General features: G+C 40.5%; 1 protein-coding gene and 1 pseudogene across 1 annotated transcript in view; both read right to left on the bottom strand.

Annotated features, from left to right (window-relative positions):
- The window catches only part of LRP11 (LDL receptor related protein 11), a 57,936-nt gene that overhangs the window by 28,771 nt on the left and 14,597 nt on the right, over positions 1-14,568 (bottom strand). The gene's annotated exons all lie outside the window — the stretch shown is intronic.
- On the bottom strand, positions 3,602-7,102 carry LOC139184949 (nucleolar and spindle-associated protein 1 pseudogene; annotated as a pseudogene).

The following is a 14,568-nucleotide window of genomic DNA, read 5'->3' on the forward strand; positions in this document are numbered from 1 at the left end:
CAAGAGCTCAAGTAGCTGCACATCACTCCCCCAGGGCTCTAGAGCATAGGCTCAGAAGCTATGGTGCATGGCATGTGGGATCTTCCCAGACCAGGGATCGAACCTGTGTGTACTGCATTGGCAGGTAGATTCTTCACTACTGAGCCACTAGGGAAGCCCCTTAATATGGTTTTTAATGATCCAAATTTCCCTCTGGCCCTTATGGGGCAAGAGCACTCTAGTAAATATAGCCGAGGTATGTAAAAGTTTGTCTCAAAAACTATTTCAGATAAATAGAGTTTGAAAAATCTGCTTAGAGGGGAAGGACAGGTATGTCAGATTTTGCAGCTCAGCTACCCGTGGGCATGATGACAATTGACTGTCTCCATGGGAAAGCTCTGAGAGCCGCTGGGTTTGGACACCAACAGAAAAGGTAGATGCTGACAACAGCTGGCAGAGACTGGATCTTGCCTGAAGGGCCTCCGAAGAAGGCTTTGCAATTGGCACCGGTCCACACCTGCAGGCCTTTCCTCTGTGAGCGGAAACTAAGTACAGAAACTTAATACCAAGAGCTTTGTGTGAGATTTAGTTTGATAACTGCAGAAGTCAACAAGATCCTGTTAGTCTCCTGTGAAAATTCTTCTACAAAAGGCTTCTTGCCCTTTCTTGTGCAGCAATCTGTTTAAAGAGTTTGCTGTTTCACCTTGTCTCCCAGACCCAGAGAGAAAAGGAAGCAAACACTTTGACTTTTGGATTTCCTCATTTCACATTGGTTTTTCCCTCTGTGGTTTTATTTCTTGGATGCAGAAAACTTTTTCAGGTTTTTAAGCTGTAAAAGGCAAAACACTAATTAGATTTGATTATTTTTTTAAGCTTTTTTTTTTTTTTTTTTTGCATTAGTGATCTTAGTTCCTTAACCAGGGATTGAATGCCCTGCATTGGGAATGCAGAGTTTTAATTATTGGGCCACCAAGAAAGACTTCCCTGGTGGCTCAGACGGTAAAGCGTCTGCCTACAATTCGGGAGACCCGGGTTTGATCCCTGGGTCAGGAAGGTCCCCTGGAGAAGGAAATGGCAACCCACTCCAGTAGTCTTGCCTGGAAAATCCCATGGACGGAGAAGCGTGGTAGGCTACAGTTCATGGGGTCGCAAAGAGTCAGACATGACTGAGTCACTTCACTTTCCTTTGTGACATAGCTTGACATGCGCTTTTTTTTTTTTTTTTTAAATTGAGGTATAGTTGATGTACAATATTAGATAAATTTCAAGTGTATAACACAGTGAGTCAATAACTACTCCATTTATAGTTACTATAAAATATTGGCTATATTCTCTGTGCTGTACAATACATCTTTGTAGCTTATTTATTTTATACAAAGTAATCTGTACTTTTAATTCCCTGGTCCTTTTTAGTTTAGTTTTTTAGCTAACAAATGCTATCTTTCTTCAGCATCAATATAAGAATATATAGAACTGTGAGATAGATGATTTCCCTCCAAGCATCCAGGCATTTCTAGACGTCGCCTCACATTTATGACACTGGGAAGGATTTACACACATACACACATACACACAGATGTATATGCAGCATATCCAATTTTTGTTTGTTTTTGGCCAAGCCCCAGGGCGTCTGGGATTCCCTAACCAGGAATCGAACCACACCCATGTGCATTGGAAGCTCAGCGTCTTAGCCACTGGGAAGAACCACAACACACCCAATTTGTAACTTGAAAGTTACATTACCTTTAATAAAACAAAGAACTTCTAATCTCTGCCCAGGATCTGTTCTATAGTAACAGAGGCTTTGATGGTTGGACTCTGGCTAAAATCAATTTATAACTCAATCTGTTATTCTGGCTCTACTGCACCTCCCTAAAATAGTAATTTAGTGGCAAGGAACATACATTTGCATTTCTTTATATACCACACATATATACATACATGATTATTAGTACAACACTTGGTTACAAAACGAGTACTACCTCTCTATTCCCCTCACCCCCGACAGTTGCTTTTAAAGTATATAAGGCAATGGGCAAATTGTCATAAGTAGTGACAAGATGTCATACAAAATATTTCAGTAAGAAATTCCATTGAACCAATGAACGCAAAGGCATGCTAGCTTTCTGCCTCTTATCAACTTGCAAAACAGAGAACTCTGTTAGTGGTTTGAAGGCCATTAAGATCCTTGTTGTAATCCAATGCCATCTCCCAGCACACACACAGGCTGAAGGAGACACGGGGGCAGCTAAACTGACCAACAGAGGCCAGAACATAAACTGCTATTATTAATACAATTGTCTAGATAATTCAGGTTAACATGCTTAGGTTCTGTTCTTTAGTTACGTGTTCCTTTTTCTATTTACTTTTCATCACAGACATGACCCAAAATTTCATAAAAGAAGCAAAATGAACTCAATTTTCTGTATTTTCCTAGTCAAAAAAAGAGTAGTGAAAGTGTTAGCTGCTCAGTCGTGTCTGACCCTTTGCCTCTATCTCAGCCCAATCAGAGAATAATCATCTTCTTACAAACTTAGGAAGAAGGGCTAGAGGCACGAAGAAGCAGCATATAAAATCCAAGGGGTTAAGCAAACTTAGTTGCTGACAGTGTGTAGAAACATATGTAGACATAGAAATAGAGGAAATGGGGATGTCTCTGGTGGTCCAGTGGTTAAGAATCTTCCTGTCAATGCAAGGTACACAGGTTCAATCCCTGGTCTGGGAAGATTCTACTTGTCACGGGGCAAGTGAGCCCTCATGCCGTGACTACTGCAGTCCATGTGCCCTAGAGCCCATGCTCTAAGATGAGAGAAGCCACTGCAGTGAGAAGCCTGGGCACCAAAACGAAGAGTAGGCTTCACTTGCCACAACTACAGAAAGCCCTTGTGCAGCCATGAAGACCCAGTGTAGCCCAAAATAAAGGGTCTGCCTGCCAATGCAGGAGATGCAGGAAATGTGGGCTTGATCCCTGGGTTGAGAAGATCCCCTGGAGAAGGTATAGGCTACCCACTCCAGTATTCTTGGGCTTCCCTGGTGGCTCAGATGGTAAAGAATTCGCCTGCAATGTGGGAGACCTGGGTTTGATCCCTGGGTTGGGAAGATCCCCTGGAGGAGGGCATGGCCACCCACTCCAGTATTCTTGCCTGGAGAATCCTCATGGACAGAGGAGCCTGGTGGGCTACAGTCCGTGGTGTCACAAAGAGTTGGACATGACTGAGCAACTAAGGGCAGCAAAACACAGCATATGATTCCAAACTCCATGCTCGTAGTCACTGTAGAATCCTATCTCCGAGTTAGCAGAGCTTTTTTTTCTTTTAATATAAATTTATTTATTTTAATTGGAGGCTAATTATTTTACAATATTGTATTGGTTTTGCCATACATTGACATGACTCTGCCACAGGTATACATGTGTTCCCCATCCTGAACCTCCCACCTCCCTCCCCATCCCATCCCTCTGGGTCATCCCAGTGCACCAGCCCCGAGCACCCTGTATCATGCATTGAACCTGGACTAGTGATTCGTTTCACATATGATAATATACATGTTTCAATGCCATTCTCTCAAACCATCCCACCCTTGCCCTCTCCCACAGAGTCCAAAAGACTGTTCTATACATCTGTGTCTCTTTTGCTGTCTCGCATACAGGGTTACCATTACCATTTTCTAAATTGCATATATATACGTTAGTATACTGTATTGGTGTTTTTCTTTCTGGCTTACTTCACTGTGTATAATAGGCTCCAGTTTCATCCACCTCATTAGAACTGATTCAAATGTATTCTTTTTAATGGCTGAGTAATATTCCATTGTGTCTATGTACCACAACTTTCTTATCCATTCATCTGCTGATGGACATCAAGGTTGCTTCCATGTCCTGGCTATTATAAACAGTGCTGCGATGGACATTGGGGTACACGTGTCTCTTTCTTTCTTTCTTTTTTTTTTTTTTTACCGTGAGAAAAAATTTTATTCATGAAAATCTCAAGCCGTACAAAACACAGACACTCCACTCAGGTGCAACAAATATGAATATGATACTAAGCAACTCTAGTCTTTTCCATAAATGGAGTAAGATATCAGTTTGACAGAGCACAATAATCCTTAAAGCCGCAATCCCCAACTTTCAATATGGTCCTGTGTATTTCTAAATAAGCCAAGCTAGAATGAGCTATAGTTTTAAGAATACAGAGATACGTAATTGACAATTACATGAAGTACACAAAAGCTTAAATGAAACATTTCACATAGGTAAAATACTGATGTCTTATCAACCCAAATGGCTTACAGTTTCAGTAAGATTACTAGATTCTCTAGAGGATGAAGAGGTGGCCTTTCACAGCTTACCCTATCCATAACTTGTTACTGTTCAATTTCTACTAAAGTATGTGTTATAATTGGCTACCATAAATGCTTTTACCTAGAAGAGGACTGAAGTTCTGTTACTAGAGCCAGCAGAGGGCACTTGACTTTAAAAATCTAGGTCAAGAATCTATGATGGGTCTTTTGTAGAAAACTGAGCTAGTTGTATAGGGGCTTAGGTAAAAAGTATTTCAGAAGAGTTTGTGAGTTTTAAAGGTAATGTATTTTCAGGGATATAGCATGTGAAGAAGCCACAGGCACTACATATAGTATATGAACAAAGTTAAGAGCAGAAAAAGGTCTTTTGACTAAGAGGACAGTATAAAAATATTTACAAAAAAGGGTTAAGAGGAAAGAAATATTTACAGGATATTAAATTATGAACGTTCAGCTATAATGAGGCCCCTTCGAACTCCCAGGACCTTTTCTTTCTTCTCCTTTCGCTCCCGCTCATGTTTCTTTCGTTGCTCCTCCCTGGTCTGGAGACGAGGTTGTTTATAAGTTTTCTTGTGGAAGCTAACTCTGTTGACATGCTCATGTAGAGAATTGTTCTCTTTAGACTGTCCCCATGGTTTCAGTTTTCCTTTGTGTGGCTCATAGTTGAGAGGACGAGACAAATTTGCTTTGAGATCAAACACTGGTTTTTTATGGGAGATTGGAGTCTGCGCTGCTTCAGTTGTCAACTTGAATGGGGTAATAACAGCAACAGATTCACCCCTTGTGGTCTTTAACTTGTGTGTCCCGAGCACAGCCTGGCCTTTTGGGGTATTCCCAGACGTGGTCACATGTGGAGACTTTCTGGCTGGAGTCTTGGTCAGTGAACGCTTATGCTCATTATCTTTAGTAGCAGCTGAAAACCTGACATTCATCTTAGCTGCCAAGAGAGCAGAGCGCTTGGCTGACCCCTTCACACACAAGGTGCTCCGGCCTGCGTGGGGCTGGCCTTGCGAGCGCCGCTGGCTGCCAGGGGTACAAGCCACGGAGAGTCTTCCTCGGGCAGGAACTGGAGTTGCCAGCACTCCCTTAGTGACGGGCTGCCTCTTCAGTTCATTAAATGAATTGTGTTCTTCAAAATGTTTCTTTTTTCTCTCAACATATTGATCAATGGACTCCATTTCCTTAAAACGAGCCTCGTGAAGCTTCTTAAAGTTTGGAGTAGTGCTTGCAGTTTTATTTTTTCCAGGTTTGGAAAACCCATCTGTGTAGAGAGACTTCTTTCTTTTTGAAGGTACCCTTGGATCTTCATTACCATCTATTCCATGTTTTCCTGAGGACACCGTATTCTCATCTCCTTGACTCTCATTGGGTAGAGAAGGAACTTCTACAGCAGTTCTGAGAACCTGGTTTTCATGCTTTTCTTGATTCTGGGATTTAGTAGGGCCACATAGTTTTATCTTTGAATGATTCTGCAGATTGGGCACAGGTGGTAGCTTCTTTTCAGTTTGCACATTTCCATTTGCCTGCGAGTCAGGGCTCCTGTGGACAGTCTTACGCCTTCCTCTGGTTTTGGTGACATGGTCATCCGGCTCCCTCTCAGCTTGTTCCTGGCTGCTGGTCTGTATCTCAGGCTCATCACAAGAGGATGCAGAAGTTTGAATTTCATCCTGATTTTCATTTTCTTTTCTTGCTTCATTTTTAAGATGAGCTTTTAAGGCCCTTAACAGCTTGTCTGCCCTGAGGTTAGCCCGGAGGCCCAGACTCTTGGCCAAGTTCTGCAGGTCACTGTACTTGAAGGAGTTCAGCTCCTCCAGGGAGGGAACGATCATGGCGAACTGCAATCCAGGCAACGACGCAGAGGTCCGGTACCTAACTCACTAAAGCGTCGCTTAACGCTCAGGCGCCCCACATGTCTCTTTCAATTCTGGTTTCCTTGGCGTGTATGCCCAGCAGTGGGATTGCTGGGTTGTATGGTAGTTCTATTTCCAATTTTTCAAGGAATCTCCACACTGTTCTCCATAGTGGCTGTACTAGTTTGTATTCCCACCATCAGTGTAAGAGGGTTCCCTTTTCTCCACACCCTCTCCAGCATTTATTGCTTGTAGACTTTTGGATAGCAGCCCTTCTGACTGGTGTGAAATGGTACCTCATTGTGGTTTTGATTTGCATTTCTCTGATAATGAGTGATGTTGAGCATTTTTTCATGTGTTTGTTAGCCATCTGTATGTCTTCTTTGGAGAAATGTCTGTTTAATTCTTTGGCCCATTTTTTGATTGGGTCATTTATTTTTCTGGAATTGAGCTGCAGTAGTTGCTTGTATATTTTTGAGATTAATTCTTTGTCAGTTGCTTCATTTGCTATTATTTTCTCTCATTCTGAAGGCTGTCTTTTCACCTTGCTTATAGTTTCCTTTGTTGTGCAGAAGCTTTTAAGTTTAATTAGGTCCCATTTGTTTACTTTTGCTTTTATTTCCAATATTCTGGGAGGTGGGTCAGAGAATCCTGCTGTGATTTATGTTGGAGAGTGTTTTGCCTATGTCTTCCTCTAGGAGTTCTATAGTTTCTGGGCTTACATTTAGATCTTTAATCCATTTTGAGTTTATTTTTGTGTATGGTGTTAGAAAGTGTTCTAGTTTCATTTTTTTACAAGTCATTGACCAGTTTTCCCAGCACTTGTTAAAGAGATTGTCTTTTCTCCATTGTATATTCTTGCCTCCTTTGTCGAAGATAAGGTAACCATAGGTGCGTGGATTTATCTCTGGGCTTTCTATTTTGTTCCATTGATCTATATTTCTGTCTTTGTGCCAGTACCATACTGTCCTGATGACTGTGGCTTTGTAGTAGAGCCTGAAGTCAGGCAGGTTGATTCCTCCAGTTCCATTCTTCTTTCTCAAGATTGCTTTGGATATTTGAGGTTTTTTGTATTTCCATACAAATTGTGAAATTATTTGTTCTAGTTCTCTGAAAAATACTATTGGTAGTTTGATAGGGATTGCATTGAATCTATAGATTGCTTTGGGTAGTATACTCATTTTCACTATATTGATTCTTCCGATCCACGAACATGGTATATTTCTCCATCTATTTGTGTCCTCTTTGATTTCTTTCACCAGTGTTTTATAGTTTTCTATTATAGGTCTTTTGTTTATTTAGGTAGATATACTCCTAAGTATTTTATTCTTTTCGTGCAATGGTGAATGAAATTGTTTCCTTAATTTCTCTATTTTCTCATTGTTAGTGTATAGAAATGCAAGGGATTTCTGTGTGTTGATTTTATATCCTGCAACTTTGCAGAGATTTAAAGCCTTCTGCATTCTTATTCCAAGAATCATTTCTTAGAAAGACCTGACCCACAGCTCATGCACAAAGCAGCTGCCTGTTGTGATCTAAAAAGGTCAGATACTCCTTACACACACACACACACACACACACACACACAGTCCTTTAAAACCTCTAAAAGCTCTCCCCGACCCCTATCCTCACCCCACTACCGACACAAAAATGGAAATGCCAGGACCTATGAAAGAAGAGTGACAGGAAGTCAGGTTTAAATGCAAGAAGACCTGGAAGCCCAGTGATGCCAGAAGCCTATTGTACTGTAAATTTAGTGTTCCCGACCAGGAAAGAGACTTCAAAGCTCCCGCTGCTATTGGAGTAGAGCTTTCACAACTCAGCTTACTCAGTTTATTTTTCATGAGGTAATACCTATTCTTTCCCCAGGGAGATTATTTTTAAACCTTTTCTAACAAGTATTTTTTCTTAAAGAAAAAAAAAGCAGTTAAATATTGAAGGCTTTGAGCTACTGTGTAAAAAAAATTCATGCCTAAAGACTAGTCTACCTCAAGGCTCCAGGTTAACTTTGAAACAAAACAGGTATGAATTACTCATCTATTATGCTCTCATGTATCTTCCTTTTTAAGTGGAACAGTAAATCCTAGAATTTGCTGTGGTTTGGGGGGTAGGTTGTGTTTTTTTTTTACTGACTGACATCACCCTTCATTCTTGAAACAAGATACAAAGAAATCCTTAAAACCACCACGGACTACTCATACATATGCACCAACTTATCCCCAGATGTTTCTTCGGAAATTTGCAGCCTTGATAATCTTCTGTGTCTCAAAAATGTCCTGTGGGCTGCTGTAACTTTTTTTGTCCTTTATTAAAATTTTAAGGTGAATAAAATAGCTGAGAGGCAGTAATGTAGGTGAAATTTTGCTGAGGTCCATATCTGTTCTGGTGCCCTGACACATGGTGGTTTTTTTTTTGCTTCTCTGTCTCCCCTTCTGTCTTTGCTATCACCCCCTGCTGCTGCTGCTAAGTCGCTTCAGTCGTGTCCAACTCTATGTGACGCCCCCGTCCCTGGGATTCTCCAGGCAAGGAAACCACTATTCTCTGGTTTTTCAGTGTCAAAACCCACACTTTTGGGTGGCTTCCTTGATGATCCAGTGGTTAAGAATCTGCCTACCAGTGCAAGGGTGCTTAGTCACTCAGTTGTATCCAACTCTTTGCAACCCCATGGACTGTAGACTGCCAGGCTCCTCAGTACATGGGATTCTCCAAGCAAGAATACTGGAGTGGATTGCCATTCCCTTCTCCAGGGCCAATACAAGGGACACGAGTTCAATTCCTGGTCTGGAGAGATCCTGTGTGTCTCAGAGCAACTTGGCCCGTGTGCCACAACTACTAAGCTCATGTCTAGAGCCTGCAGGGTGCAACTCCTGAGAACACACATCAACGACTGAAGCCCGCACATGCTAGAGCCCATGCTCAGCAACAAGAGAAGCCACCGCAATAAGAAGCCCAAGCACCACAAGGAAGAGTAGCCCATAAATAAAATAAATGTCTTAAAAAAAAAAAAAAGAAACTGCACTTTTCAAAAAAGTCCTGTTTAGGAAAAAAAAAAAAAAGAGAGAGAGAGAGGAAAAAGCACTGTCCAGAAACCAGTGGAAAAATGATGGTCCTCAAATGAATCAGTGGAACTCTGTTTCCTTGGGTGATTACAAAAGGGGACTGTGTGGGACTTATAAAAGTGCCATTGTTGCTTCTAAACTTACCAAATCTGTTAATTAATTCCAAAAGAAACATATTATTCTTGGATCTCCAGAGGGGTGTGTGTGGGTGTGAAGCGGAGAGTGTCTGGAAACCAGTGCAAAACTGGTGGTCCCCAGGAAATGAATCAGTGGAACTATACCTTTCCTTGGGTCAATACAAAAGGGGCCTGAATGGGACTTACTTACAAAAGTGTCACTGTTTCTTTCAAACTCACTGTTGGTTAAGGTTACTAAATTTAAGTAATTCTGAAATAAACACATTATCCTGTATCTCCAAAAGGGGGAAAAAAAAACCATACTGTTTTGACTGATCTGGGGTGGCCTCTGCCTACAAAGGGCTTTGGTTCTAGAGACTGAGGTTGGGGCACAGCAGTGAGAGCTGAATCCTAGACACTAGACCAGAGGTCAGGGACAAGGCCCTGGCCCTTTGGCTTGACAGAAAAGAATTCCCACAAAGACAGAAAGTAGTGAAACAAGTGTTTATTAGGAAGAAAAAGAATACAGTACATGTGGATGGACACATGGCAGTCAGAGAGAGAGTCACGCCCTAGTGGCAGTCTGAATCACTTTTATGGGATATTTTTTCATTTGGGTGTCCTTTGGCTGATCATTTTGATTTGCCTGGTTGAGAATCCATATTAGGAATATTTCAGGATCCTCCCATGCATGCACGCACATCTCTCAGGCAAGATGGATTCCACCGAAGAGGTCTATGGGTAGATTTGACATCACTCCCCTTTTGACCTCCAAGGAGCTTTCTAGTTGGGAGGGTCTCCTTGATTTCAACAATGAGAAATATGTAATATGTGGTCTCTAATCTTTTATCTGGGCAGGGGCCCAGCCTCCTCTCTCGATGGTCCCTCTATGATATTTTGGAGTTTCTGTCCACAGGGAACAAACTCCAATGCTCACCCTGGGTGTGTGTGTAGGGGGGTGGGGGTGGGGGACATGAGGTGGGGCGTCCATCTATCTCATACCTCAAGACCAGAGTTCGGAGGATTTCCTCCACAGGCACTGGAGGTATGAGGTTTTGTTCCCTGTTAAAGGCCTTCTGGGCACTGTTGAACACAGGGAGTAAGTATTTGGGGTTCCTTGGGAGAATCTCTAAGAGAACATTACCCAGGCATGAACATAATCTGTCTGGGTACAAGACAGGATTACCAGAGACCACGTGGATACCATCGAAGAAAAGATGATCTCAGAATAAATAGAATAACACGCTTTTTGACTGTTTACTCTGTGCTGCTCACTGTTCCAGGGGTCTTATTTGCATTTGCATTTCATCCTTTCATCACAGTAATAATGTTAGGAGAACCACTGACTGAAACCGCCCACTCACTCTGGCCATGTTCGACAATAATCACTTGCATGAGTTGCCCTACAGTAGTAAGGAACGTGGAACCTATTGAACTACCTCCAACTGAAAGAATTCAGCAAAGGTCAGAAGGAGAGAGTAGATGCCAGTCCATATGTCCTACCGTGTGTGTGTGTGTGTGTGTGTGTGTGTGTGTATGCTGTCACTTCAGTTGTCTCCAACTCTGTGTGACCCCATGGACGGCAGCCTGCCACACTCCTCTGTCCATGGGATTCTCCAGGCAACAATACTAGGGGGGTTGCAGTGTCTCTTTATGTCTCCTGCATTGGCAGGCAGGTTCTTTACCACTATGTCCTACCAACCTCCCAGAATCCTTCTCGCTGGAATCCATCTTGGCTGAGAAATCCCTGTGCTACCAGGAAGGACCCTGAGTCAGAATGATTGGCCAGAGACAACCTGGAAACTAATCCCATCACCATAAAGGCCAAGACTGTGAGCCAAGTGGCAGAGCAGTTCTCATGGGTCCCCTTATCCTGCTGTTCTCCACCCAGGTGCCCCTTTCCAGTGAGTTCTCTTACTCTGTCAGCACCTGTGTCTCCTTGGGACATTTGTGCCCAAGTGTTAGACAAGAGCCCAGTCTTGGGCCATGGAAGGGTGTCCCTGTTCATGCAACGATAATACCTTGAAAGAGGGCTTTTGTTATCCCATCTGGCACAGGGAAGTGGTGAATCGAGGATTCAAAAACCAAAGCCAAGCAGAGGCTGTGTTAGAATTTCTCTTTCATTCACTGTTAAACTGACTCACTGAGGGAGGAAAGAAATATTTGAAATGTGATAGGAAGCTTTCTCAGTTATTTATTAATATCATTTCTCTTTTTAAAATTTAGAAACAGTTTACTCCCCTTCGCTCCTCTACCCCTACCCCATGGTCTAGAATATCTAGGATAACTTTTATTAAAGGGATTTACAGTTTGTTTCATGAAGACTAGATATTGTCCAGTAGCCAAGAAAAAACAATAGGTGATATGTGTCTAGGATCTACTTTGATGAGATACAAAGTAATTGTTAGATAGCTCTTAGTGGCCCTTCCTAACATCAGTGTGAGGCCAGAGTGTGGAACAATGCTGATCTTGCTAGGAAGGATGATAAAAATTTGAGGGTTAAAAGGGAAGTTTTTTGAAAGGTTAGCAAAATAGTCAATCATTTTTTTTTAAAGGAGCCAATCAATTAGCGAGTGTTAGCATCCTAGTGAGCACAAAGTATAGTTCTAGGCTTCAGGAGATAAAGGGAAAAATTTTTAAGGAAGGAAGAAAGAAAGATAAGAAGGAAGAGGAAGGACAGAAGGAAGAAGAAATGGAAGAAGGAAGAGAGGAGGGAGGGGAGGGAAAGAGGAAGGGGGAGAAATCCTGGTAGCATACAAATGACTGAAATCCCTATCCACTCTTCACTCTGTCCCTCATTGAAAATAATTCTAAAGAAATCTTTCATAATCCTTATAAATTCTGCTGTGATAGTATAGATTTTATATATTTTCTTGACCTGTTATCAACAAACATAATTGAAAAACAGAAGACAGATATAGTTATTAATAGCCTTTACTCTTCAAAGATCACATGGGTTCTCTGGAACTTTGTGTATTGGTTAAACAACCCAGGCTGCCTTGAAAACCCTGCTAACTAATGTTTAGAAAGTCTTTTAATATGTTTTTAAATATTCTCCTTAACATATATGATTCTTTCCTTTTATGGTCATTTTCAGTATTGACCCAGGTTATTTCCCAGGCAATCTGACTGAGGAGGGGTAAACCACAAAACATCTACGTAAGACAGAAGACAATTTGAAATTTGACATTTATTTTGTGTTCTCTTTCCCCTAGGACAAAAAGTCAATATTCTTCTTTCTATTATGTTCCTTTACCAGAAAACATTTTCTCTAAGCCTCAGTTTTAAAATCCTATTTTAATCCATTTAAGGGGATCTAAAAATGAGATTAATTAGGAGACTAATCATTCAGTCTCATGAAACTTGAGTTTTATTAAGAGGGACCCATGTATCTGTTTGCTCAAGACAGTCTCAGTTTATCTCTGTGGTCCTGGTGCAATTATTATTTCCACTTCCCAAACATGTTTCAAAGTAGATAATACACCTATATGTTTGTAAACATTAATTATTTATAGCAGACACACCAGTGTGCAATTGGTTTTAAGTTAATAATGAAGTTATTAGTGTAAACAACATCCATCCTTTAGTAGGCTTCCATTCCCTGTGGCTCCACCTCCAAGGCAGGAGACACGGGTGGGGAAGATTCCCTGCAGAAGAGAATGGCAACCCACTCCAGTATTCTTCCTGAAGAATCCCCATGGACAGAGGAGCCTGGCGGGCTACAGTCCGTGGAGTCACAAAGAGTCAGACATGACTGAGCAACTAACACTTTCAGTTTAGCTCAATTTTCCACATCTGATGAGTGGAAATCAATCTACAGATTTATGAATTTCAAATCTCCCTGAACATTGTCATATTCTGTATCATATTTTACATTCTGACTTCAGATTTAACGTATTACATTAAATAATCATGAAACTCAGCAACATATAATGGACTATCTGAAAAAAGTGTCTTCTTACATTTAAGAATGTGTTACAGAATAATATTCAGTTAAACGGATGTAGAATATCCTGTTAGAAAGCAGAAAATATGTAACTTTAAAGTCGGAAACCTCTTGGAATTCCCTAGTGGTCTGGCGGCTAGGGCTTGGCACGTTCACTGCTGTGGCCTGGGTCTAATCCCTGGTCAGGGAACTAAGATCCTGAAAGCCGCATGGGTCAGCCAAAGCACAAAACAAAACAAACAGATCCTCTTGGTCATGGCCAGTCATCTCTCTTACTCATTTTCTTCATAAATGAGGAAACCATATGAGCTTTTCCATAAGAATATGAGCTTTTCCTTATACTTAGTCCATTTAAAGTGCTGAGAACAATACTGGACACACACCAGATGCTAAAATAAGGTTAGCTATTAATTTTATCATAATTAAGGTGGCAGCATAATTCTTCTTAAGATGGAGAACCTCATTTATTTTTGTTTTTTGGAGACCTAAATGGGTGATTTGGATGTGAAAGGATAGGTCCTAGAAACTGGTCTTAAAGTATTGCGAAACAAAGCGAGGGTTGACTATTGTACTATGGAAGATGAGAAAAGGGGTGAGAATTCTGCAGATAGTGAAGAGAGGGGAGGGCTCAAGAAGGGGTTGGGATAGGCACTCAGTGGAAAGCCTGACCAATGAGAGTTGAGTTACCTTTGAGGGCATTCATGAATGTCTCACGAATATATATTTATATATATTATAGTATACATAAATATATATAATTATATATATTTTATATAATTATATATAAATATATATAATTATATATATTTTATATAATTATATAATATACATTATAGTATATATAATTATATAATATATAATTATATATAAATATATAATTATTTATGACTATATTTATATATTAATATAATATATAAAATACATAATATAATTATATAATATATACAATATATATTTATATTTATTATATATAATTATATATATATTATATTATATTATATATATTATATATAATATATAATATATATTATATATAATTAATATATATTATTATAATTATTTATAAATAATTATAAATAACCACTATAAGACAGTTGCAATTTGAGAGCAAATAGCTCCTCTATTGCAGGCTTTGTTGCTAGATGGTGGCTTTATAGTCTTAAGTCTATGTGCTATCACTGTTATAACTTGGCTAGGGAATTGGTCCACAATTTCCTCTTTTTTCTTTCCTTAGTTCTTCTGACCAGAGATGGAATCCCCACCTCCTGCAGTGGAAGTGCAGAGTCTTAACCACTGGACTGCCAGGGAAGCCCCACACA

Source organism: Bos indicus, chromosome 9 (assembly GCF_029378745.1).
Source record: "Bos indicus isolate NIAB-ARS_2022 breed Sahiwal x Tharparkar chromosome 9, NIAB-ARS_B.indTharparkar_mat_pri_1.0, whole genome shotgun sequence".
Classification (NCBI taxonomy): Eukaryota; Metazoa; Chordata; class Mammalia; order Artiodactyla; family Bovidae; genus Bos; species Bos indicus.